At 44.9% G+C, this 25,422-nt stretch overlaps 1 protein-coding gene across 4 annotated transcripts in view; it reads left to right on the top strand.

Annotated features, from left to right (window-relative positions):
- PIK3C2B (phosphatidylinositol-4-phosphate 3-kinase catalytic subunit type 2 beta) overlaps window positions 1–25,422 on the top strand; it is a 126,442-nt gene that overhangs the window by 4,574 nt on the left and 96,446 nt on the right. The window contains exons 2-3 of one of the 4 annotated variants that reach the window (XM_083172900.1): window positions 19,314–19,465; window positions 24,729–24,863. The exons of 1 other annotated variant lie outside the window; for it this stretch is intronic. The gene's annotated coding sequence lies outside the window, so the exon portion shown is untranslated. Of the gene's footprint in view, window positions 1–12,833; window positions 12,936–19,313; window positions 19,466–24,728; window positions 24,864–25,422 lie in introns of all 4 variants that reach the window. 2 more of the 4 variants (XM_083172899.1, XM_083172897.1) reach the window with 2 other exon arrangements.

The raw sequence follows: 25,422 nt of genomic DNA, 5'->3' as shown, positions 1-25,422 counted from the left end.
ATATGCCTTCTTCCATTGCACTGCGGAGTAAGTCTTGGCTTAGGCGGCGCCTGCGATGTCTTGTGCCCAGTGAAAAAATCATTAGATGTGTGATTAGATTAGGTGGCTTTTTAGGCTGTTACGGTGGTTTTTGGCAACTTTCATACAGCTGCCAATGGATGTGTAGCCGTACTCATCCATGCGCACAGTGTGCACATTGATTCGCAAGGCAGGATTTTTCTCTAGCAGGGCGGTGACTGCTGCAAATTTGCAGCTGTGTGTTCAGGTCTGAATCAGGCCCTAAGTCCGGGGAAACCCTGAAGTGCACATGGTAACATTAAAGACAGAAGGATTCATGGTACATTTAAAAAGAAATCTATAAAATGCTTTGTTCTTTAGTAGTATGATTAAAGTGTGCGTCTTCACTGTGTTTGTGCATTTGCAGAGATTAGCAGAGAACACGCCTAGTGGTAAGAGTTGTTTGGAGTTTTCATGTTGAGCGTTCCGTTCCTACGGAACCTGTACTACAGTATCTTACACAATCTAATGCTGCCGGCTTTACGGCTGTTGTAGGGAGTGTATCTTTTGTGCAGGAGTTGTAAACCCAAGGTTCCCTATGAACACATATTCCTGTTCATTCCATTATGTGTTTACCAAGGTGTGTTACTGCAATCTCCCCTGGCCTGTGTCAGCTTCAGATAACAATTATTGGGTAGATAAATATCACTCAGGGAAAAAAAACTTGGTTACTGCAGCCATCCTTAAAAACACTTTTCTTTCACAGCTGTGGAAATCTGTAATGGAACCACCTACTGATGAAATATATTCAAAATGAACTGCGTTTATTGTGAAATTTTAGAGGATTCAAACCAAATAGAAAAGAGTAAAAGACCTACTTATGTCTTGCTGTGCTTAGGAATCCCTCATGGAGCAGCCTATAACTAGGTCTATTCTTGTCCCTGGAAACTGGCTAAGGCTCTGGCCTTCAGGGCTCTCCACAGACAATGCTGCCCACTTCCTGGGGACTGAGCAACGTTCCCAGATTTTTCTATAGTTTTAATATGAATTGCTCATTATCCTGACCTACTTTATCTATTTTCCACATAATGCAACATCTTTGGTCTCTGTTTTTTTCTTTTACACCTCATGTTCACCTACCTTCTATGCCCGTAGAAGAGCCATTTCCTGCTCCTCACAGTGCAGCTACTGTACTGTATGTGTGATGATCTGCCTTGTCAAAGGTCAGTTTGACTTGCTGAGATACAGACAAGGCATAATTGACACTGTGAACAATGACCGCTATTGTTTTCTCCAGTAATAAGAAGGGAGCAATATAAAATCACAAAAGCAGTTTTTACTTGTGGATGTCTTTTTTTTTTTATTTAATTGACAATGTGATGTTGGACATTATAGGAGTAGACTAAAGGTCCCCATCCACTAGTCCGATTTGGCCTGTTTTCTTCAGATTCAGATGGATCTGTGAGACCAATCTGATGAAAACAGGTCAAATCGGTGTTCCATCCGATCCAATGCGTGGACCCGCGTCAGATGTGTCTGACAGATAGATCCTTGGTGCTGCACCAAGGATCTATCTGATCTGAAGCCATCAGGGGCACATCGGAGGGCTTTAGATGCGATACATATTGTACAAAAACTTACGTTGCCTTTTTGACAGGTCAGCATGTAAATGTCTGAGTTTTGACCATGCCGGCATAATGAATGTGTCAGTATTTTGACTGTTTGCTAATGGTTGTCTGTAAATTGACTGCATCCCATTTAGCAATGACAGTCATGCTACTCTATGTACCCAAATTCGGGAGATGATTAGATGAACACAGGAAAATCTTCTCAAGTGTTATGAAAGTTATTTATTTATTAGCAGTTTCTTATATAGCGCACACATATTCTGCAGCGCTTAACAGAGTGAATATTTGAGCATTCACATCAGTCCCGGCCCCAGTGGAGCTTACACTCTATATTTCCTACCACATGTACACGCACACACAGACATTCTAGGGTTAATTTGTTGGGAGCCAATTAGCTTACCAGTATATTTTTGGATTGTGGGATGAAACCGGAGTACCCGGAGGAAACCCAAGCAAGTACGGTATACATTCTTCTCTTCACAATGTTAGCTTAGAGAGATCCAATAGGGTCCCTTCTGGTATCCCCTGCGTCTCACGCATGTGCTGGCTGGTGGCCACACATGAGTGGAAGGACTCTTCAGTTACAAACCTGAAATCCCTTATACCAGGGCTGGGCAATTATTTCAGCTGGGGGGCCACTTAATACTTCCAGCACATATTCGGGGGCCACACTCCAGAAATAAGGGGTGTAGGCACTCAAAAGGGGGGGTGTCTTTGAATGTATTGTAGCACACCATATACCCCTTTTACACATCATGCAATACCATAGTAGGCCCCTTATACTTGCCCCTTACATTAGTAATTCCACACACCAGCTCCCCCTTAGTAATATCACACACCTGCCCCCATTAGTAATGACACACATGCCCTTCACATTTCCACACACAAGCTCCCCCTTAGTTATTCCACACACCAGCTCCCCTTTTGTTATTCCACACACATGCCCCCATTAGTTATGCCACACATGCCCCTCACATTTCCACACACCAGATACCCCTTAGTTTATTCCACACACCTGCCCCCATTAGTAATGCCATACACCTGCCCCTCTTTAGATATTCCAAACATCTGCGCAACAGCTTTGAAAAATGGTACCAATTGCAGTCACAGCAACTCACCCATCCTCAGCGGCGGCGGTGCTGCGGCTGTAGCGACATGCGGGTGGCTCGGCACTGCTGTATCTGTGTCTGAGGGCGGCTGTATGTGCGCGCAGCGTAGTCCTGCCGCCTTTTGAGCACGTGCCGCTCTGCACATTGTGCCTGCTATGCACAGGCTGAGCATCGGTTGCACAGGACTATGCTGCGCGCACACACACAGCCACCATCGGACACATATACAGGAGCAGTGGGCCAATCAGGAGCTGTTCGTAGGTCTCATATGGCCCATAGGCCACCTGTTGCACACCCCTGCCTTATACAGTATATTGAAAATGATGGCGCCTATAAGGAGAGATGTCCTTTGCCATTTTATTTGCAATTATTCAAGCATTACTAAACACCACTAGGCTACCACTATGCTTGTGATCACTGGCAGGATGTACAATGCCTGATGTTTCCTGGGCATTGAGAAATACACAAATCACTTGATTACCTATATTAATGGTTCCATCAATTTTCTCCGTACCATTTTCATGGATGTATTATTGTTTAAAATATTCTGTTGAATCAAAACCCAAATGCAAAGTCTGTTTTCTATTGAATACGGAATAAACAACGTTTGCTACCAATTACTTTGGGCAAATTCCAGTTATTTCAGAGAATATGAGTTATTTTTTTCCTGGAAGGGTACCAACAAATATGTCCTGGTCAGTATAAGAGTAGCATATTTTAAATTAAGAAGCAGAAAATGTTAGAAAGTACAAATGGCCTGTATATTTATGCAGTGTACACACGGTGAGATTTGACATTAGATTTTGACTATATAGTCAAAATCGCATGCAGATCGCACAGGTTTTTTACCTTGTGATCCCGATGCGCGCTCCCGTGACAGCACAAATCGAAACCCAGATAGACAGGGCAGCAATGACTATATAGTGCAAATTGTATGTAAAAAGTACAGAGATAGCAAAAATTGCATAGCACTCGAATCTTAAGTCACATAACAAGGTAATCTCACCGTGTGTACACACCATTACTGTGATAAATATGGGAGTTCAAATGGCTGCTAAACTGAATCCAATCCCACCCATTGAGTAAGATTTCTCGGTGGAAGAACATACTATATGCAGGTGGAAAAACATACTAAATGTAAGTAAATGGGTCTCAAAATGTGGCCTTTAAGTCGAACCACCCCCCCCCCCCCCCCCCATACACTAGGCACATCAATGCCAAATCGGATGTCTTAGGACAAGTCGGATCCAATCTCACTTGAGCTCCCTGCGAGGGCTCACATACGATTTGGCACTTGACGTGCCATGTTTTACATGCAATAAATCGCATGTGGCAGGGTGCAGGAGAATTTAGAAAAAAAATGTTTCAAATAAATCAGCAGCTGCCCATTCTTTGCTATATGTATTTTTTTTTATCTCCTGCTCGCCGGAGATGCAGAGCAGGGAGAACGCCTCTCCTGCCCAGTATTTTCCTCTCTACAGATAGGTGTGTGCCAGCGGACCGCATCGGATGCGATATGTTGCGGGTGCTAAAAAGCACCCACAATGTGCCTCTGATGGTTGCACATACAACTTATGTTATTTGCAGCCAGTCTGACCTCTGACTCCGGTCCAATGCCCACGGTACTGCTTATTGGATCTGATCTGATGTAATACACATGTGTACAGGTAGATAGATTGAATTTCTGGTGCGCAATTTAAAGTGCAGCTAATCTCCTTTTACCAGGAGTTATCGACCTGGTTAGAACACAGATATACACAAAAAGAAGTTTAGGAGGGCAGCGCTCTTATTGATCACCAATAATACTCAAATAGGATATATTTTACCCGACCACCTTGAAAAAGACTGTCCTAAGGTCGAAACGCGTTGGTGGGGTGCCACTATTGTCTGAAGATTTGTATGTTTACCGAGCTGCCCTGTACAGCAGCAAACTGTGAGTGAGCTTCCCGGGTTTCCATCTGGCCACTTCTAGGTTTTCTGGCTGTGTATTCCATCTGGCACCGGTGTTTTACGTGATTTTTTATAATAAAAGAAAAACCTTTTTTTCGAATGAAATTGGACTGAGAGATGTCTGTGTAAGGAAACCTTGATGCGAGTACCATCTTCGCTTTACACGTAAGGGCCAAGTAAGCGTTACAGAAGGATTCCTTAAAAAATAAACCTTTATATATGAGATATTAACCCTTTTCATGTAAGCAGAGTGTAAGCATTCTGTATACTACATTGATGCACGAGGTGACCCCATAACGAAGATCCATTAACTCCACACTTGTAACATAGAAGAAGAGTTCAGTCTTTGCGGTCCCGTGGGATTCCCATATTTACAGAGACTGTGTGTGTTTGGGACTACTACACTATATTTGTTTTTGTTTTCCATTTTTATTTGCATGTGATCGTATGAAATAACTGTGGAAGAGAAGTTGTCCGAGATCGACACCGGGTAAAATATATCCTATTTGAGTATTATTGGTGATCAATACCCACAGTAGAGCGCTGCCCTCCTAAACTTCTCTTTGTGTAATACACATGTGATTTGGGCCAATTTAATCCTGTTTCTTGGCCAGATCTGCTGGATTCGGGTGAAATTGGACCCAAATCACAACGGGTATGGGGGCCTTAAAACGTCCCAATGTTTAAATATAGCACAAAACATAGGTGATGTTCTTAATTCTGTTCCATTTACTTCAATGTTGCGCTCCAAAATGGATAGTTTACATGATAACTAACCGGTATCAGAATTACACTACTACTGGTCCAAATTCCCGAAAATGTCTCTTTCCGATGCTATGTGCATATGGGAAATGCGGTGAAATCGCCAAAATTACCATGCCAATTAGAAACTGCTCCTGCTGTCTCCGGTTTGATGGGTCCTTATCCTGTTGTCGAACCCATGACCAGTGACTGAGACAGAGCTTTTTAAGACTGTATGTTTCACTGCAAAATGCCTTGACAGTTATTATATTTCATTGTGACCTGTACAGATTCAAAGCACTAAAGGTGCCCATACACGTACCAATTACCCGGTACTTTTTGTGCTAAAATAGCATCGTTGTGCATGCATTGTGCATGCGATGCAATGCTATTTTAGCACAAAAAGTACCGGGTAATTGGTATGTGTATGGGCACCTTATGGCAGGATGCAATTTAGATTGTTCTAATTTGGCTTTTTTTCTGTCTATTTTCTTTTTTCTTTTTACTTTTCAAAGTGGGTTCCAAATATTCCACTGCTACTCAAAAAAAGCATTGAATAGGTTGATGAGATACTTGCACCTTGGACTTCAGTTTGTATCTCTTGGAAGCTTATTTTGTTGCCATTCTCACTATCCTTCTGTTTAATCTGTGGTCAGTTTTCTCCTCGTGGCCGTTTCCAGAGAGGTTGGCTAGAGTCCCATGGATTTTATACTTGTTACTAATAATTCCAACTGTAGTCCCAGGAACTTGTAGCTGCAAGTTGGGTTCAGGAAGCTTGGGATGCCAGCAGTCAGAGGACTGAGATCTGCACCTCGAGGTGCAGAATCCTAACACCTATGTTGTAAGTATGTTACCCCCCCCCCCCTTCCCCTCTTTGCAAACCTAATCATACCCACTTAGGGCCTTATTCTAGTTCACCCTTAGTGACAAATTCCTTCTTAGATGGACAAAACCACGTGCACTGCAGGGTGGGGCAGATGTAAAATGTGCAGAGATAATTAGATTTGGGTGAGTTATTTTGTTTCTGTGCAGGGTAAATACTGGCTGCTTTATTTTTACACTGCAATATAGATCTCACTTTGAAGTAAAATCCCACCAAATCGAATTCTCTCTGCACAAGTAACATCTGCCCCACCTGCAGTGCACATGGTTTTGTCCATCTAAGAAGGAATTTGTCAAAAAGAGTGAACAACTAGAATAACCCCCTTATTCCCTAACCTGGATAGAACCTAAACCTTAACCCTAACCTTCCCCTTCCCGCAGCCTAACGCTCTCCTCCTCTATGCTATATTATGCCCCCTGTGACCTAACCCACTGAGCATACTTACATTTGGGATGCTGTCAGTCAGAATTCCGTGTCCAGCAATGGGATGGTGCTGGTCTTCTCATCAGTGTAATGATTTTGACATCGTTATTCTGACTGCTTGCATCCTGAAGCAGATCCCGGTCTTACAGCCTTTACGTTTATCCTGCTTGTCTATCATTTTCCTTCTGGGCTCAAGCAATCTTCTTCTATGCACAGGATGATACCAAACACCACACTACACTTCTCCATTGAAATAGGCTGAATGATAGATGATAAAAGATTGAATACATGTGTGATACCAATTCAACAAAGCAATTTGTTTGATATACTATAATACAATGATTTATTCATTTTTCAAAGCGGTACATAGTGTTCATTCTATAGCATTCTGCACCTTCAAAACCTGTTCCTCTTGCCTGCATGGGGCGTCACTAGTTATGGCCCTGCATTCAGTGGTACCAACAAATGTATACACTTCTGTTTATGTATTATTTGTCTTTTGTGTAAATGATGTATATCTTCCTCTGGTGATTGACAGCAGCATGCCAAAATCATTAAACTGTGTCAAAAAAAAAAGATCATAAGGTGTTTTGTACAAAGTTTGATGGGTTACAGATTGCCCATGCGTGAAGACTGGCAATCTGGCTGTATCCTTCCCAGGTCCTAATCTAGTAAGCCATTACAATAGTTTAATGAATGATTTAAAGGTCAGTATTCATTAGCTCCCTTGTCTGTGAGCTACTGCACTGTGTTTAGGAGGTGCATGAGATTTGACCTGTAGAATCCTGACAATAGTGTACTGGGATGAATTCTGACTTGTAATATCCAGAAGGTGCTTTAATGGTTTCTGTGAAGTTGGCTTTATTTCTACATTTGGGCCGTATTTCTACATTTATTCATCAGCATTTACATTATGTTACATGGTTGTAATATTTTTCCTCAAAACTAATTGCTGCTTTCCTTATTAATAGCAGACATTCAGTGGAATGTATGGAGCAGGCACCAGGGAGAGGCTGAAGGCTGAGCAAAAGAGGCAGCCTTATTTGGACAACATTAGAGAAGATGCTTAGCTTTCTCTATACTTCTAAAAATCCAAGCTGGGTTAGGTCCCAGTAAGACACAAGTTTATGCTCTATGTGCAACAGGAGACAATGTGAAGCAATGCATTATGGTTTTATCTGACAAAAATGGGCCTTTTTTTTATTTGTTTTACTTTTTTATTGTATTCTTTCCCATGCAAAGTTGACTGATGTATGTCATATTAGTAATGACCTACTGTAAATGGTAAATTAGTGTGTCATTTCATATGAGGCTCTTTCCCCACTAATCATGGTGTTAAGTGCATGTAGCTGAAGCTGTGATACAGAACTGTAACTCAGGGTAGATGATTAGACGGTAATAAAGTACCAGACGCTGGGCCAGATGCATTAAGGGCCTTATTCAGATCTGCCTGCATTCGCACGCAGTTCCGATGTTGGCCATCTGCGCATGCGCAGACGGGTATCTGCGCATGTTCAGGCATATGGTGCGTGCACCCACGGCGACCTTTTGGGTCGCAGGGTGCACGCACCCATGGCAGCGAGGCGGGGGGGGTGCCGGGCTGCCCCATTACCATATGGGAACGCCCAGCGTTCCATGGGCGTTCCCATGAGAACGCTGGGCGTTCTCATGGTAATGAGGCAGTGACGCAGGTGTGTGGGCCGGGTAGCTGACATCACCGGATGTCAGCTGCCCGCCCATATCACGCCAGCGTGCACGCAAATGTAAGTAACTCAAAAGTCACTTATATAAGCGTGCACGCTAAACATCATTCGATGGTCGGTGACCATCGAATGATGTGGGCGGACACCCCAGCAAAGCAAATGGATGTTTATGCAAAACATCCATTCGCTGCTGTGCGGACCTTTAGAAGCTGCTGACTGCTTTCGCTCTGTATCAGATGCCGGGTCGGAGTAGGGGAGCTGCAGCAGCATAGGATGAATGACACTGTTTTATGTGCTCGCTAGCCACTGGCTCGTTAGGAAACAGCCGAGGTTTGCCGAGTGGTGGCGCCGGCAATAGTGTTGCTACTGTATAACATGGTGGGAAACTGTGTGTTGGGGTTTTGTTATTATTGTGGGGGAAATTCAATTCTTACATAGACATTTACTACTAAAAAGGATAGGCTCTTCATGAGAATTTCTTGTCTGTTTGCTTTGCAAGCTGGAAAAAAACTATTTTGGTACTTGTGTAGTTTCACGGCGCCACCTCGCGCACAGTCTGTGTCTGAAACTTGGCAGCCTGCCAGACGCTCTGTGTTTACTGTGCGCGTGCCGCTCTAGCTGTTCTCAGCGCAGCGCGTGGCTGCTTTTCTTATGTAAGCTACGTTATCAGCATAGCACTGGGCATCAGCAGTGCACCCAGCGCTGACAGGTCACTGGTACTTGTAGTTCCACAGTGAAATAGGCAGTCCTGCGCACCGCTGACAACCCGGCAATTTAGAAGCTAAAGCGTCTAAATCCAGATACTCCCTGAACCGGACACCCCGGCAATTTTGAAGTCTAGATTTAGACGTCTAAATCCAGACTCCCTGCAAACCGCTAAGATGGGGGCATCTAAATTTAGACGCTAAAGCTAAAGGGTCTAGGGGTACACTATTAAACCTGTTCACAATGACACTAGTCGACGTAACAGCTGTCGACCTTGTTAATTCCACTATCCACGCCAACCCGAAGCATGGTGAGCGCAGCAAGCCCGCGAGGGGCGGTGGTACACGTCCTACGACCTTTTCATACCCCCACTATCCACGTCAGCGTGGAGTTGATTTTATAAAGTGTGGCGAGCGCAGCGAGGGGACGCGGATACCTTCACAGGTATCCGCGTCCCCTCGCGGGCTTCACAGGTATCCGCGTCCCCTCGCAGGGCTCGCCACGCTTCGGCTCGATGGCTCGCCACACTTTATAAAATCAACTCCACGCCGACGTGGATAGTGGGGGTATGAAAAGGTCATAGGACGTGTACCGCCGCCCCTCACGGGCTCGCCACGCTTCGGGTTGGCGTGGATAGCGGAATTAACAAGGTCGACAGCTGTTACGTCGACTAGTGTCATTGTGAACAGGTTTAATAGTGTACCCCTAGACCCTACTAAATTTAGACGCTTTAGCGTCTAAATTTAGATACCCCATCTTAGTGGTTTGCAGGGAGTCTAGATTTAGACGCTTTAGACGCCGGGGTGTACAGTTCAGGGAGTCTGGATTTAGACGCTTTAGCGTCTAAATTGCCGGGGTGTCCAGTTTACGTGCCCCCCGTTGTCAGCGGTGCGCAGGACTGCCTATTTCACTGTGAGTACCACAGTGACCTGCCAGCGCTGGGTAGCGTGCGCTGCTGCTGCCCAGCGCTACGCTGATAATGTAGCTTACATAAGGAAAGCAGCCACGTGCTGCGCTGAGAACAGCTAGAGCGGCACATGCACAGTTAAACAGAGCCTCTGGCAGGCTGCCAAGTTTCAGACACAGACTGTGCACGCGGTGGCGCCGTGAAACTACACAAGTACCACTATTTTTAGTAAAATTTTCTCTATTTTTATAGTAAAACTTATGTGAAGGGGATATTTGCATAAATAATCACATTTACTTACATGGGTTAACACAAGCTTTAACGGCCATTCAGCTGGGTTGGCTGAACATAAAATCAGATAGCATAGATACTTAACAGTGAGCATGTTGTCATGCAACATTTATTGATACTTGTCTAGTTTTACTGCATGTTTTGTTTATCAAATAATCTCTGGTACATGCTGCTCTATTTTATGTGGTAAAACAGGTTCCGCATAATGTAATGCCCCTATAAAATTCTCAACATGGATCATATGTGGCTATATAATTCAGTGGACACTAGTGTTCATTCTAGCACCCGCTATCTCTGAAAACCCATGCAGTTCCTCTTCCCTACTTGGGGTGTCGCTGTCTGCTGTGGTGTTTCTAGCACAGGTCTGGTTTGCATATCAGTGCTGATATACAGACCACACTGTGCTAGAAGCACTACAGCAGACAGCAACACCCCAGACAGGGAAGAGGAACTGCATGGGTTTTCAAAGATAGCGGGTGCTAGAATGAACACTAGACACCTTATCGCAGGAGTCAAGTTGATTCTTCTAGAAGCATTTGTTTACCAGAGGACAACTTGGAACCTCACACTGTGTAATTACACTACATCGTGAACTATAATTTGATGTTGTAATCATAGCCTCCAATAGCTTTGGATACTGTTCTGTAACCTCCCAAGTGTAGCAGGAAAAAGACTGAGAAAGTATGAATGTGACAGTAGAGGATGCAATAAGGGTGACAAAAATAGGAGCTCACAACCTCTGAAACGTCCATTAAACTTTATATGTTATGATAGTCTTTTCTATACTGGCATTATATGCAGCCTCTACAGCAGGGGTTCCCAATCTTTTTCTAATCACGGCACCCTAGAGTATCAGAATTTTTTCACGGCACCCCTAGGCCCCCAAAAATATGTATCAAATGAAGTAGATTGTGTTTATATGTGATTCTTAGGTTCAGTTATGTGGTAAAGGGCAGGATTTGGTTCTGATTGTACACATTTTATGATTGGCAGCCACCAGCACTGGTCTTGTCCAGAAATAATTGATCATAAATAATTTGAATTGGTCCTTGACGACCAACCCGAGGCACCCCTGCAGGTGTCCCGAGGCACCCCAGGGAGCCACGGCACACAGTTTGGGAACCACTGCTCTACAGGGATCATGACAGCCTCTAATCAACAATGAGTGTTTGCAGTATAGATTACCCTTTGGCCGCATTCAGAGGCTTTATAACAAAAGGTAGTGGGAAAGGTGCGCAATTAATTATAGTAATGCAGCCTGCTATTCATTAAAGAGGTACACCACCTCTGAGTATATATGGCAAAACAGAATAAATGAATAGCTACGGCGCAGAACCATAAAGAATGTATATCATACAAATCAGTGTAATGATCTTTTAATTTCAAAGGGTAAAAGCAAAACAAAGTGCAAAGATAATTTTGCAATAATAACAAGTAGTGCAAGAATAATTTTGCAATAATACAGGTATACTTGGGGTATCAGGACCAAAGACATGCGATGGGATCCAGGAAATGAAAACAGAAATACCTCACCCTAGATTGGGGTTGCGGTGGGCTATTACTTGCGTTCAAGTCTGCGGCACCACCGCAGATGGCTTGAGGTATCTGGTTCCCGGTCACAGAGTGCTAGTGCATGCAAGGTGCTGAGTCCATAAAGTGCATCAGTGTCCAGTATGTGCAACGCGTTTCGGAGAGGTCCACTCTCCTTCCTCAGGCTGAGGAAGGAGAGTGGACCTCTCCGAAACGCGTTGCACATACTGGACACTGATGCACTTTATGGACTCAGCACCTTGCATGCACTAGCACTCTGTGACCGGGAACCAGATACCTCAAGCCATCTGCGGTGGTGCCGCAGACTTGAACGCAAGTAATAGCCCACCGCAACCCCAATCTAGGGTGAGGTATTTCTGTTTTCATTTCCTGGATCCCATCGCATGTCTTTGGTCCTGATACCCCAAGAATACCTGTATTATTGCAAAATTATTCTTGCACTACTTGTTATTATTGCAAAATTATCTTTGCACTTTGTTTTGCTTTTACCCTTTGAAATTAAAAGATCATTACACTGATTTGTATGATATACATTCTTTATGGTTCTGCGCCGTAGCTATTCATTTATTCTGTTTTGCCACGCATTCAGAGGCTTGTTAAAATGTTTGGCGTTTTCTTCAATTGAGGCCATATTAATATGTTGATTTTCGCCTTCGTGAGGGATGGCCGCTGTCCTTACTTTGGCAGTGAAAGTTGTAGAGCGAACTGTCTGTTAACTAGATTATCATTTAATAGATAATAATGTTTGCTGGAATTCCTGAGCAGAAATAATTCTTATCAGCTTGTAAAGGAGACTGGACTGAGGTATGGCCTTAAAAATTATATCGCAAATGTCCAAGAAGGAATGTTATATTATGATTTTTTTTATTTTTTTTTGGCATTGATAAATATTTTTTCTATTTGAGTTTCGCAACAGCTATTTGGTCCTTTTTTTTTTTTTTTCAGATCTACCTTCATATGTTCTCTGTGATTTGTACATTCCAGTCAATATATCCAGATATGTGTGAAGCTGACTATAGAGAGACTTGTGTAAACGCATCCCCTCTGGTTAGTGGTGAAAAAAGAACTTTGAGGGCCCCATAGCAAAATCTTGGGAACCCCCCCCCCAACCTTTGTCACTGTAATGCACTTCAGGGGCAGGAGAATGTAGAGAGAGAGAGAGAGAGAGAGAGAGAGAATGTATCTGGGGTAGAGAGAGATAGAGAGGTAAAAAAAGTGAGGAGCAAGTTAGAGACAATGGGGCAGATGTATCATCTAATGTTAGGTTAACTGGGGGGATTACGTTTTTTAAGTTGTATTAACAGTGCACCTAACCTGCACTAGGGACAGCCCGCCGAGTAACGCACGGCAGGACTGTCCCCTGCAATCCCCCTCAGCAATTAGCGACCGCAGCAATGTATTAACAGCCTTTAAGGCATTAAATCACCCCGGCTACTTTGCCAGCCCAGGGCTAGCGTTTTCCTATCCCCACTGAAGGGACAACACTAGCCCTACTGTTGGCTCCGGGCTGCGCATGAGATCTTGCGATAATAGCGAGATCTTGCGCAGAGCCAGGGGGGGGGGGGGGGATTGGTCATCTAAAATGCGCATGCGCAGGGGCACTGATAAGGAGTGTCACTGAGACAGGAAATAAAGGTTCTCCTTATTGGCTGGTCCATGAATAATACATTGCAGTGATATGGGTTCCTCCTGCATAATGTGGAGATTTTTATTATTTTTAAAACGTAAACCGGCTTTTTTTATCCATCTGCCCCAAAGAAAGAGAAAGAGGTGGTTTTCGTGGATAAAGAAGGAATGAGAGAAGGAAAGAGACAGTGGCCCTTATTCTGATCTGTGCGGATATTCCCGCATTCTTACGGAGCGGTCCGCACGCCACGGTGTTTTGCCGCATGCGGCCATCGTCCGTAGAAACGCCCACGTGTCCTCCGCATTCGGACGGACTCACTCTTTAAGAACAGGGCGTGTTTACGGACGACATACAAACCATGCGTGTGCGGGAGAAACACTCCGATTCGGCACGGTATTACAGAGTATTACAGAGTATGCTCGGGAATACCGCATCCGAACGGGAGCCAAGCGGTGCTACCGCACGTAAGCGGAGGATTTACGCCAAACAACCCACTATGAAGTATCTTCTGCAAGACATCACATGACCCACTTATTCAATTACCTATCCTCATAAAAAACTGCTTATTTGGAATTGGAATCAATTAGATTCCAATATATCCTTACAAGCATGCCTAACACATGCATAGCACACATTAACCCTTACAGCAATTGAAGTGCAATGGTTTCAATTAAAGCACTGACAAGCGTCCTATTAGTGAGTAATGAGTAAAGGAGTAGATTGTTATTGGGTTCAGGTGTTAATGGTTGTAGTCATTAGGCGTACGTTCGCCTACCGCATGAACGAGTGGTGTCCGCAAAGCAATAGTACACTTGTGGACACCGCACATTTCAGCCCTTTTTGCTCGCGTGCATTCGGAGTGGTTTCCGAATGTACGCCCCCCAACATAAGTGTACTCCCCCGTGTCCGCCCATGTTTCCGCCCCGTTTTGCCCACTTTGAAACTACGCCCATGTGTCATTCCGCATGACGCCCATAATACGCCCCTATTTCCCGACTGATTGCGGTGACCAGTTTTGGACGGGCTTTGTCCGAACTGGTACCGAGTCAAGGCGTGGCACATGCGCGTAGCGTTCTCCACGCATGCGCAGACGCCGTAAAGACGCGATCCGTAAGAACGCGGTAAAGTCCGCATCAATCAGAATAAGGGCCAGTGTCAGGGAGAGAGAGAGAGAGAGAAAAAGGAAGAGCAAGAGAGAAAGAAAGCAGGAGAGACACTACTTGATAGAAGCCCAGGACGGTGGGTCAAGGTATAGCAATTTACAGGATCCAAAACAGCATGGGTTTACTGGGGGAAGATCATGTCAAACAAATCTTATTGACTTTTTTGACTGGGTGACTAAAGTAATAGATCATGGTGGGGCTGTAGATGTAGCTTATCTAGACTTTAGTAAGGCTTTTGACACTGTCCTACATCGCAGACTGTTAAATAAACTTGAAAGCTTGGGATTGGATCCTAATGGTGTGTACACACGTTAGATGTGCCTTGAGATCCTATCCACAATCTGATCAGATAGGATCGTGGATAGGATCTTAAGGCACATCCGATTTGCATCCTATCTTGACTATATAGTGCAGATCTGCACTATATAGACAAGGCAGCCAAGACTTTCTGGCTTCCGATACGTGAACGCGCATCGGGATCGGATCGGGATCGCAAGGGTTAAAACCCTTGCGATCTGCATCCGATGCCGATCCGATGTTGACTATATCGTCAACATCGGAAAGGAAATCGGACCGTGTGTACACAGCATTAGATAGTTGAATTGATAAGAGCGTGGTTGCAGGACAGAAAACAGAGTTGTAGTAAACGGAGTAGAGTCAAAGGAGGGAAAGGTTACAAGTGGTGTACCCCAGGGATCTGTACTTGGACCAGTGCTTTTTAATATCTTTATTGATGATATTGCAAATGGAATTGAGGGTAAAATGTGCCTTTTTGCAGATGACACAAAGGTATGCAACAGGGTAGACACACCAGGAGGGGTAAAACAAATGATTGAGGATCTAGGTAGATTAGAGGAATGGTCAAGAGCATGGCAACTACAGTTTAATGCCAAAAAACGCAAAGTCATGCGCATGGGTCTCAGAAATCCAAAGACTAAATATAGTATAAATGGCACTATAATGGAAACTACTGAGGAAGAGAGGGATCTAGGTGTCACTATTTCAGGGGACTTAGAAGCAGGTAGGCAATGTAACAAAGCAATGAAGAAGGCAAGTCAGATGCTTGGTTGCATAGGGAGAGGAATCAGCAGTAGAAAGAAAGAAGTAATAATGCCACTGTATAGGTCATTGGTACGACCTTACCTAGAGTATTGTGTTCAGTTCTGGAGGCCATATCTCCAGAAGGATATAAATACATTAGAGAATGTACAAAGAAGGGCAACTAAAATGGTGCATGGCCTACATCACAAAACGTACCAGGAAAGACTAAAAGATCTTAATATGTATACTTTAGAGCAGAGAAGGGAAAGGGGGGGCATGATAGAAACTTTCAAATATATCAAGAGTTTTAACAAGGAACAGGTGGGAGACATTCTTCACAGGAAGAGGAGCAACAGAACACGAGCACATGCACTGAAACTAGAGGGAGGAAGAGTCAGGGGAAATGTGAGGAAGAATTACTTCACAGAAAGGGTAGTAGATAAGTGGAATAGCCTCCATCAGAGGTGGTAGACGCAAATACAGTAGTACAATTTAAACATGCTTGGGATAAGCATATTGGGTACTCTTTACCTAGATGGGCGCCCGTCGCGGGTACATTTATGTCTGGCCGCGACGCGACCGACGCGATGCCCGCGATTTCCCATTGAAACCAATGTTAAACATGGAAATCGTGTCGGTCGCGGCCGGCTATAAATGTACCCGCGATGCCCGCGACGCGATGCTCACGATTTACCATAGGAATCAATGTTAAAACGCACGATGGACCCGATTTTACTGTTAAATGGCTCAATCCACCCGATTTGGCCATAGGAATCAATGTTAAATGGGCCACAGAGCCCATTAACCCTTAAATGTCCCCCCAAATTTTTAACGCCACCCCACGATCCACGCCAACCCGAAGCGTGGCGAGCGCAGCGAGCCCGCGAGGGGCGGCGGTACGCGTCCTCCGACCTTTTCATGCCCTACTATCCACTAGGGCGTGGTGTGAGAATATAATAGTGTGGCGAGCGCAGCGAGCCACCGAGCCCGAAGCGTGGCGAGCGCACGCGGATACCTTCACAGTTATGCGCGTCCCCTCGCGGGCTTCACAGGTGTCCGTGGCGAGGCGGACACCTGTGAAGCCCGCGAGGGGACGCGTCTACCTGTGAAGGTATCCGCGTCCCCTCGCGGGGCTCGCTGCGCTCGCCACGCTTCGGGCTCGGTGGCTCGCTGCGCTCGCCACACTATTATATTCTCACACCACGCCCTAGTGGATAGTAGGGCATGAAAAGGTCGGAGGACGCGTACCGCCGCCCCTCGCGGGCTCGCTGCGCTCGCCACGCTTCGGGTTGGCGTGGATCGTGGGGTGGCGTTAAAAATTTGGGGGGACATTTAAGGGTTAATTTGCCCTATTTGGCCCCAAATCGGGTCCATTGAGGCATTTAACAGTAAAATCGCGGTCAATCTGCCGTTTTAACATTGTTCCCTATGGGAAAATCGCGGTGATCGCGGGCATCGCGGCCATCCCGATTTACCCGCGATGACCGCGATGACCGCGATCACCGCGATTTTTACCCCCGACGCCCGCGATTTCAATCGCTGGCGTCCAACTAAGTAAAGAGTACCGCATATTGATATCCTTACAAAAAAATAAGGATCAAATATGGTTTGAGGTAACATGTTTAAAAAAGGGGCAGACTAGATGGGCCAAGTGGTTCTTATCTGCCATCAAATTCTATGTTTCTATGATGGACAGAGCATCTGATAGGGACATAGACTGACATTGGCGGCATTGAAAGATTGAAAGACAGAGCAGTATATGGGGGCATAGACAGACAGATAGGAGGGTTCATAAACAAAAAAGGGGCATAGAAGGATAGATGGGAGGGGAAACAGATGGAAAAACAGACAGAGCACCGCATGGGAGTATAGACAAAAGGGCATGGATGGGATCGGGAATAGACAAACAAATGGATAAAAAGATCTCCATATGGGGGAATAGATAGTGAAACCAGAGGGGGCATAGAGGGATAAACAGGGGCATAGACAGACCAACAGCGCACTGTATGGGGGCATAGATGAACATTGGCAGCATTAGCGGACAAATAGAATAACATATGGGGTCATTGATATACAGTTAAAAAAGATGGAAGGGGGCATAGACGGACGGACTGGCTGGACTCTCTAACTATAGAGTGTCAACTGTTATGGACCCAGTGGCTTGGGGGGTCCCCAAGCCACTGGGGTGGAATGGGACAAGGCAATCTCACTACAGGGTTTGGGGCCTGCCAGTTTACTTACTGGGAGGATGGCAGTAGCCGGATCCGCTTGTTGTACAGAAGCCAGAAGTGTAGCTGTGCCATCAGATGGACATGGCACTGTACAAACATGATCAGTGTGTGTCCTACAGGAACGAACCACCGGTGCCACTACTGCGGGCGCAGCTATAGTTGCAGGTTCTTTACAACAAGTTCCTCTTAAGCTGTGTACACACGGGGGCGATATATTGCTCAGCAATATATTGCTCAGTGTCTCCTTTTCATCAGCGACCAGATGGGGTCGCCGCAGAGGGAATCAGCTGGTCGCAGGAGCAAGCTCCTGTGACCTGTGATCATAAGGGGGCTAAAAACGGGAGAGCGCACCTGGCCATTTATCGCCGGTGCACACTCCAATCGCTGGCAATATGGTCGCTCAGCGTGTGTACACAGCTTTATGCGGGGTACACACCAGGACGACCCGCTCACGATGCACATCGTGAGCGGGTCGTCAGTGTCTCGTCTGACCCGCTCACGGTGACGAGGGGGGGCACGACCCGCTCACGATGTGCACCGTGAGCGGGTCCGATCCGATGGCGACCCGCACCCGGCTGTATGGTCGTCATTGAGATCCTACCTGCAGCAGGTAGGATCTCAATTACGACCGACCGACCCTCGGGACCGCGCATCGGATCGGTATCGGTCCACAGCAGGTCAGAAAAGGGCCCAATCAGCACACAATCTACATCCAATTGATCGGAATTGGATCGAGATTGTGGGGATCGGGCCCTAGTCGTCCTGGTGTGTACCCAGCATTACTCCTGCCTCTTTCTTCCCTCCCAGGAAGTAAACTGTAGGACCCTGAAATTGAAGATTAAAAAAATAAAAAAAGAGAGGGCAGTGGGATTGCTTTTGGGACCCCACAAAGAAAGAACAAATGCCATGCCCCATGGCAGCTGCATTCCCTGGACCCTCTATAGTTACGCCAGTGCCTCTGTTACCCAGTAGTGGTATAATCTTTGCTTCTAGCTAAACTGACAAAGGTTTAACATACTACCATACATTTCACCTGTCACTTCAAGTAAGTTGTGTTGCTTGATAGAAAATATAACTTTGTTAGCGGCATCCAATTTGTAGCCTAAAATAACATTATAAAGAATACAGGCCAGAAACTAGAGGCTAGCAACATTACTCCTATAGGATGGGCTCTGTGCCTTATTGGAATTCACTAGTTTTAGTGATTTGATAGGTTGAATGTTGGTACAGCCCACAAACTTGCTGGCTCCACTGTGTATGGGTGATGGGCTATGCATAAGGTCTGCAACAGGTCAGAACCTACTTTTATAGCTGTATGGGTGAGTACTGGGATACATTAATTCATTAATTCGCTTTGCCTCAGACATTCTTAGATCATTATCTGAAAGCCACTTTCAAGCCCCAAAGGACCCACAGCTGCTCAGACTGTGTTGTTAAGAAGGTGGAAGCTGACGTTCTGATCCGTCACCAGGTTTGCAGATATTGGCCAGCATCAGTGCCCTAGCACAGTGCCCGGTAAGTGGACAGGGGTGTAAGCAGTGCTGAGTTAGTTTGGGACATGTGGTCAGAATCTGCGTTACAGGAATAAACATTCCCCCAGACATTGTCATGAATTTTCCGCTTGATTCAGCTGCAGAGCTGAGGCAGCAGGTGCAGGACACAAGCATCAGAAGGAGGAGGGGGTTTGTGATCATACAGTGTAACCCCCCAACCCCTCCCTGACTTGTGCTTCTTCCTCTACAGATGGGTACCCCCCTCCTCCTCTCCCATTGCTAGTCATTAGAGAGATGCTGGGACTTTCAGAAGACGGTACCCTGGGAATATGGGGGTGGGGTTGTGGTGAAATGCTGTAATTCTTAGTAAATAGTCAAACTGCATTCTTATGTAGAAGCCTGTAACCTGAACAGCAGTTGGCAGAGACCTAATGTTGTTTGACATGTGTTATATAAAAATGATACATAGTTTTTTTAACAACAGAAAGAAGTTTGTTTAATTATGTGGATATATGTATTTCCATTCTATTAGCATTTAGTCACACTTTTGGACTTTGTATGACTTAGATATCTCGTCATACGTCTTTGCTGCAGTTACGCCAAGTAGTCCCTCTTTTCATGCCATGTCCTCTGACATCAAGCGTGTTTTTTACTTATAGTTTTGTGAAATGGCATATTAGTAGCAATACAATTATTATTTATTTATTAACAGTTTCTTATAGCACAGCTTATTCCGTTGCGCTTTACAATATGAAACAGTGCTATATATACAGACAGTCAAAGATATGAGGGCCCTGCTCGCAAGCTTACAATCTATAGTTCCAATGTGACTAGGAAACCGGAGCACAGAGACTGCGCTGATTAATAAGATATGACACTTGTATATTTGTGGGTGACTGATGCCTTGTACACACGGTTCGATTTGATTTTATTTTTCCATTCGATTTTGCTTATACAGGTTGAGTATCCCGTATCCAAAATGCTCGGGACCAGGAGAATTTTGGATAACGGATTATTCCGTATTTCGGAATATTTTAATATTTCAATGATGTATTTTGAAGTATCTTGCATTTATGCTGTATAAACACATAATATACACACAAATATATTTTATTACCACATAAAATACACACAAACATATTTTAATTGTTCAAAAAACAAGGTTTCAAAACGTGAAACAAAATGTGTGTACTATCTCAGCACTGAATTTGAATGCCAAGCAATCATTGTCTTGCACATATATAGTGCCAGTTACATATCATGTCCCCAGTGATGCTGTTACATATGTCCCCAGTGAGTTTTTAGCAAAAAAAAAATTTTTTTTCACTTTCTGGAATGTCCGTATTTCGGAATAATTCGGATAACGGATATTCGGATACGGGATACTCGACCTGTATAAGCAAAATCAAAATCGAATGGACATTGAATGTTTTTCAGCCGCATTCCATGCCGCTGCATTGAAGTCAAATAAAAAAATAGACTGTCCAGGCAAGACTATGGGGGTATTCAATGTGGGGTCATGGCTGTCGTGCCGAGACCCTGGCCTGTTCTCAGCTGGACCGAGAAATCGAAGGCGAGATTCAATGTCCCGCTTGTCGCGGGGCGAGAAGGGGGCGTGGCCGTGAGAAGTGGCCGGGAATTGTCGAGCTGCGGCCGGGAGCTCGACAATTCCTGGCAGAACGAGCCCGACTGGCTCATTCTGTGAGATCCCCTGCTCAATGCTGTCGAGGAAGACAGCATTGAATCGGACCCGGCTGCCATCTCCCCCGACTGGAGATGCTTGCCGGAGATTGAATATCCCCCTATATAGTATAGATCTGTACTATATAGTCCAAATCAAATGTGTTTTGCTTGCCATTCAGTTCGATCCCAATTGAATCGCAAGCAAAATCGCATCACATGAAAACCGTTAAGTCTCTGCATCTGTATGCAAGGTGCTAAAACGAAGCCGCAGTAATAAAATAAATCACAGTTTTGGTACATGTTAAAACACTGTGGGGCAGATTTATTAAGCTCGGTGAAGTGATAATGTGTCTGTTTTTTATCACCGGCCAATCAGCTCCTAACTGTGAAGTTACAGGCTTGGTTTGAAAAATGACAGGTAGGAGCTGATTGGCCGGTGATAAAAACCAGACCTTAATCACTTCACCAAGCTTAATAAATCTACCCCTGTATTATGTAAACCAGTGGTTCTCAACCTCAGTCCTCAAGTACCCCCAGCCGTTCATGTTTTCCTGGTCACTCAGCAGGTGCACAGGTGTACTCATTACTCACTGACACGTTTTAAAAGATCCACGGGTGGAGCTAATTATTTCACTTGCAATTCTGTGTGGAGACCTGGAAAATTGTTAGGGGCAAAACCTTTTTCCACAAGTTTTTATAAAATAAATAAAATACCTCCTCCACCCTCCCCTCCGGGTTTCTTATTGAAATCCCCGGCGCTGGCTTATGACAAGCCGGCTGCCGGGGACAGCGGCGCGGGGGGCGCAGGTCCGGGCAGCCGCTGATTGACAGTGCAGTGGCGCTGCCCGGACCCAGGGAGTTAGTGATGTTTTTTTTAAAGGGAGCGCTCCCCACTGGGCGAGTTTTTTATGGGGAGCACTCCCTTTAAAAAAAACACCACTACCTCCCTGGGTCCGGGCCTGCGCCCCCCCCCGCGCCGCTATCCCCGGCAGGCGGCTTGTCATAAGCCGGTGCCGGGGACTTCAATAAGAAACCCAGAGGGGAGGGGGGAGGAGGAGGAAGGAGGCGGCGCCGCAGAGGGGAGGGTGCCCGGCTCCAAACAGTGGCAATCCCGAGAATTTTCCGGGCTTGCCAGACTGGGCAGTGAGGCACAGCCCGGAAAATTCTCGGGATTGCCACTGAAGGGGTTAATCACACAAGGTCACAGCTGTTATTTATTATTAGAGCTAAATTAGTGATTAGCATTAAAATCCTTCTTCCTGAAAGGGAACATGTCAGGAGGCGCTAGAATGGATTTTTATTTGCTTTTTACTTTATGAAAAAGTTGCATGGGGTTCAATTGTGATTCTGTTCACCCATGACTGTGCTTTTAAGATGGTGCGCCCTCTTTCCCATGGCTGTATTTGCAGCCCTCAGCCTTAAAAGGGCCACACATGATTATTAATTGCAGTTATGTTTAACAAAATGTAAATTAAGAAAAGCAATTAATTTGTCTCCTCATAAGCTGGGAAAAAATATCTACGTAAAAAAAGAATTTAAACATAATCAATGGTTGAAAGATATATAAAGTATTGTATGATGAATAAAAATCCTTTTTATTTTATTTTTTCAGTACCAGTATAGCAGCTGGTCTTCGAATAAATAATGCCTCCAAGCAATGCAGATCTATCTTCTTGTAATGGAATCCCTTTGTGTGGGGACAGTGCTGCATGCATTAGTCTAGATAAAGGCTGTAGGGTACAGAGGTCTTGGATGAAATCGTGTGTACTTGTCTGGTCCAACATCACGGGTGTGTTTGTTTTCTCTAACAGACTGAAGGCTTGTTGATGTGTATTAAGGTGCCCATACACGGTGCGATCATTGCATGTATTTTGTTCTAGATCGCATCACTACTACGGTAGTTCAAAAAGTATGTGCAGCACTTTCGCATCGCACCCGCAAAACGTGTATGGGCACCTTTACTCCTCTTCCTGTGCATGGCCACTTGGAAAATAATGCTATACCGTAATTTAATTGTTGTTTTATATATGACAGTCCCAATTTGTATTTTGGGTTTACCAAGGTCCCTAGAGGTGTTTTTTTTGTGTGCTTCCTTGTGATATGTAAAGTGTGTATAAAATATGCACCTCAGTATGATTCTGTATGTACTGAAGTGTCTGTGCTGTACCGTATACTTCTAGTGTCTGCATGTCTAGTTTTGCCTGTGGTGTAATTCTGGCACAAAGCAAGTAGAAGCTGGGTCAATTGGCGGTCTTGCCACAGAAACCTCTTGTGGCCTGTTTGTATATTGAGGTTACTCATGATTGTCTATGGTCTTGTGTGTTTGCTTGTGTTAGAAGGATATTTTGACTTTTGGTTTCTCGTCTCGGTTTTTTTCTGTATTTGATCTATAGAGTTTTTTTTTTTGTACAATTCTGAATGTGCATCCTTACATTGTATAAAGCAAAGTTCTTGAAGCACATCTGACTGTCTGAACATGATCCTCTCGAAAATTTTCTGTGTGAATATTTGTATGGTTTCACTATTAGGTAGAGCAGTTCTCCCGGAAGGTTTACAAATATTCACCATCACCCAATCCCAAATTGGAGCCGTGAAAATTAGTTCAACATAATCAACTATTCAGCATGCACTATGACAATGGAGTGACTGCAAACCACAGCTGGGCTGCATATTTATTTACACAGCAAGCAGTGCTGCTGAGAGGCTGTCCGGACCCTGGTAAAATGTTAGGGGTGTGGCCTAATTGCAGGAGGCATAGCCACACCTAGGGTGACCAACTCATCCCTTTAATCCGGGACACATATTAATTACACAGGTTCTGTGGCTGGCTTTTACCTGGTTTCAAACTGCCACACCTCAAGACTCCATTTCACCTGGTTTTAAACTGCCACAGAACCTGTGTAATTAATATGTGTCCCGGATTAAAGGGATGAGTTGGTCACCCTAGCCACACCTCCTTAGCAAAACATTGAGTTTAAAAAGTTTTGGAGCAGGGGGAGCCAGGGAGACTCTCTGCAACAGGCATCTCAGACCAGGGCCCCCACCCTGTCACTCCTTTAGGATACTGTTTGCCAGAGGGCGGTACGTGTGGCTTGAGGATGATGCAACTTCCTGGGTGTGTGATAGTGAGAATCTGTGTAGTGATGTGTAGAAGGCTATCTTTGTGGTGCCCATAATTGCTGTAAGGGCTGTTTCCCTTGTTCAGCGTATGACTGGGAGCGCACTCACTGCTCTGGGCATCTCTGTGGCCCTGTGTTTGCTGCCAGTTGCTCTGTAAATGGATATGCCGCCCAGCTGTGATTTTTCCAGTCACTCTGTTTGCGTAGTGCATGCTGAATGGTTGATTATGATAAACTAATTGTGCTCGACCCCCATACAGTATAGGGCGATGGTAAATATACGTACACCTTCCAAGAGAATTGCACTACATGGTAGCATGGGGCCTGTGATGGGTAGCAGGGAGTGTGTGATGGGGAGCAGGGGGCATAGAGTAGGGTGGCCGGGGCAGGGGGTGTGTAATGGGTAGCAGGAGGCATGCAATGGGACACCATTGCAAATTAAAACTGATGACACTATCAACCTAACCCCATGTCGACCTTCAGGTGTGTCCAGCTTGATGCATGTCAACCTCCGGTGGTCAACCCAATGCACGTCGACCTTCCTATTGTCAATAATGACCATATACCATCCCAGCCCTGTACAGCTTTGCCTCCATTTTTTGAAGGAAGATGTGTTATGTAAGTACAGCTTTCTACTTTAGACGTGGTGGGCTCGCTTCCTGGGGTGTGGCCACACCTCCATAGGGATGTCACGACTCCCCGCCTCCTCACAATGATGTTGCCATTTTGCCTTTCACAGTCAATTATTTTGAGTTGTGAAGTGTGAGGTATATTGTGTTTGGCATTGCAAGGGATACACCAATTGAGATTCATTAAACCTTCTAAAGAGGACAGGTGGATAAGTTGGCTACAGCAGCCAATTAACTATTATTTTAGGTATTATTTTATTGAAAGTTTTGATAAATGATAGCATGCAGCTGGTTGTTTGCTATAGGCAACTTTTCTACTAGGCGATCTGATACAACTTCCTCGTTATGCCTTCAATTATGTAAGAATGTGGAAAGAAGCAGACTTACCTCCACTGACTGCTATACAACACTTTTATAATGAATCAAGTGACATCACTATTCTGGAAATATAAGGTAGTGGTGAATCTGTAGTGGATGCAGGGTGTGCATTGCACATGGGCCCCTAAGTACTGGGGAGGGCCATACCGCACAACTTGCACCTATTTCAT

Source organism: Crinia signifera, chromosome 2, assembly GCF_055691185.1.
Source record: "Crinia signifera chromosome 2, ASM5569118v1, whole genome shotgun sequence".
Classification (NCBI taxonomy): domain Eukaryota; kingdom Metazoa; phylum Chordata; class Amphibia; order Anura; family Myobatrachidae; genus Crinia; species Crinia signifera.
Note: the sequence above shows the minus strand (reverse complement) of the source record. Positions and strands in the feature narration are given on the sequence as shown.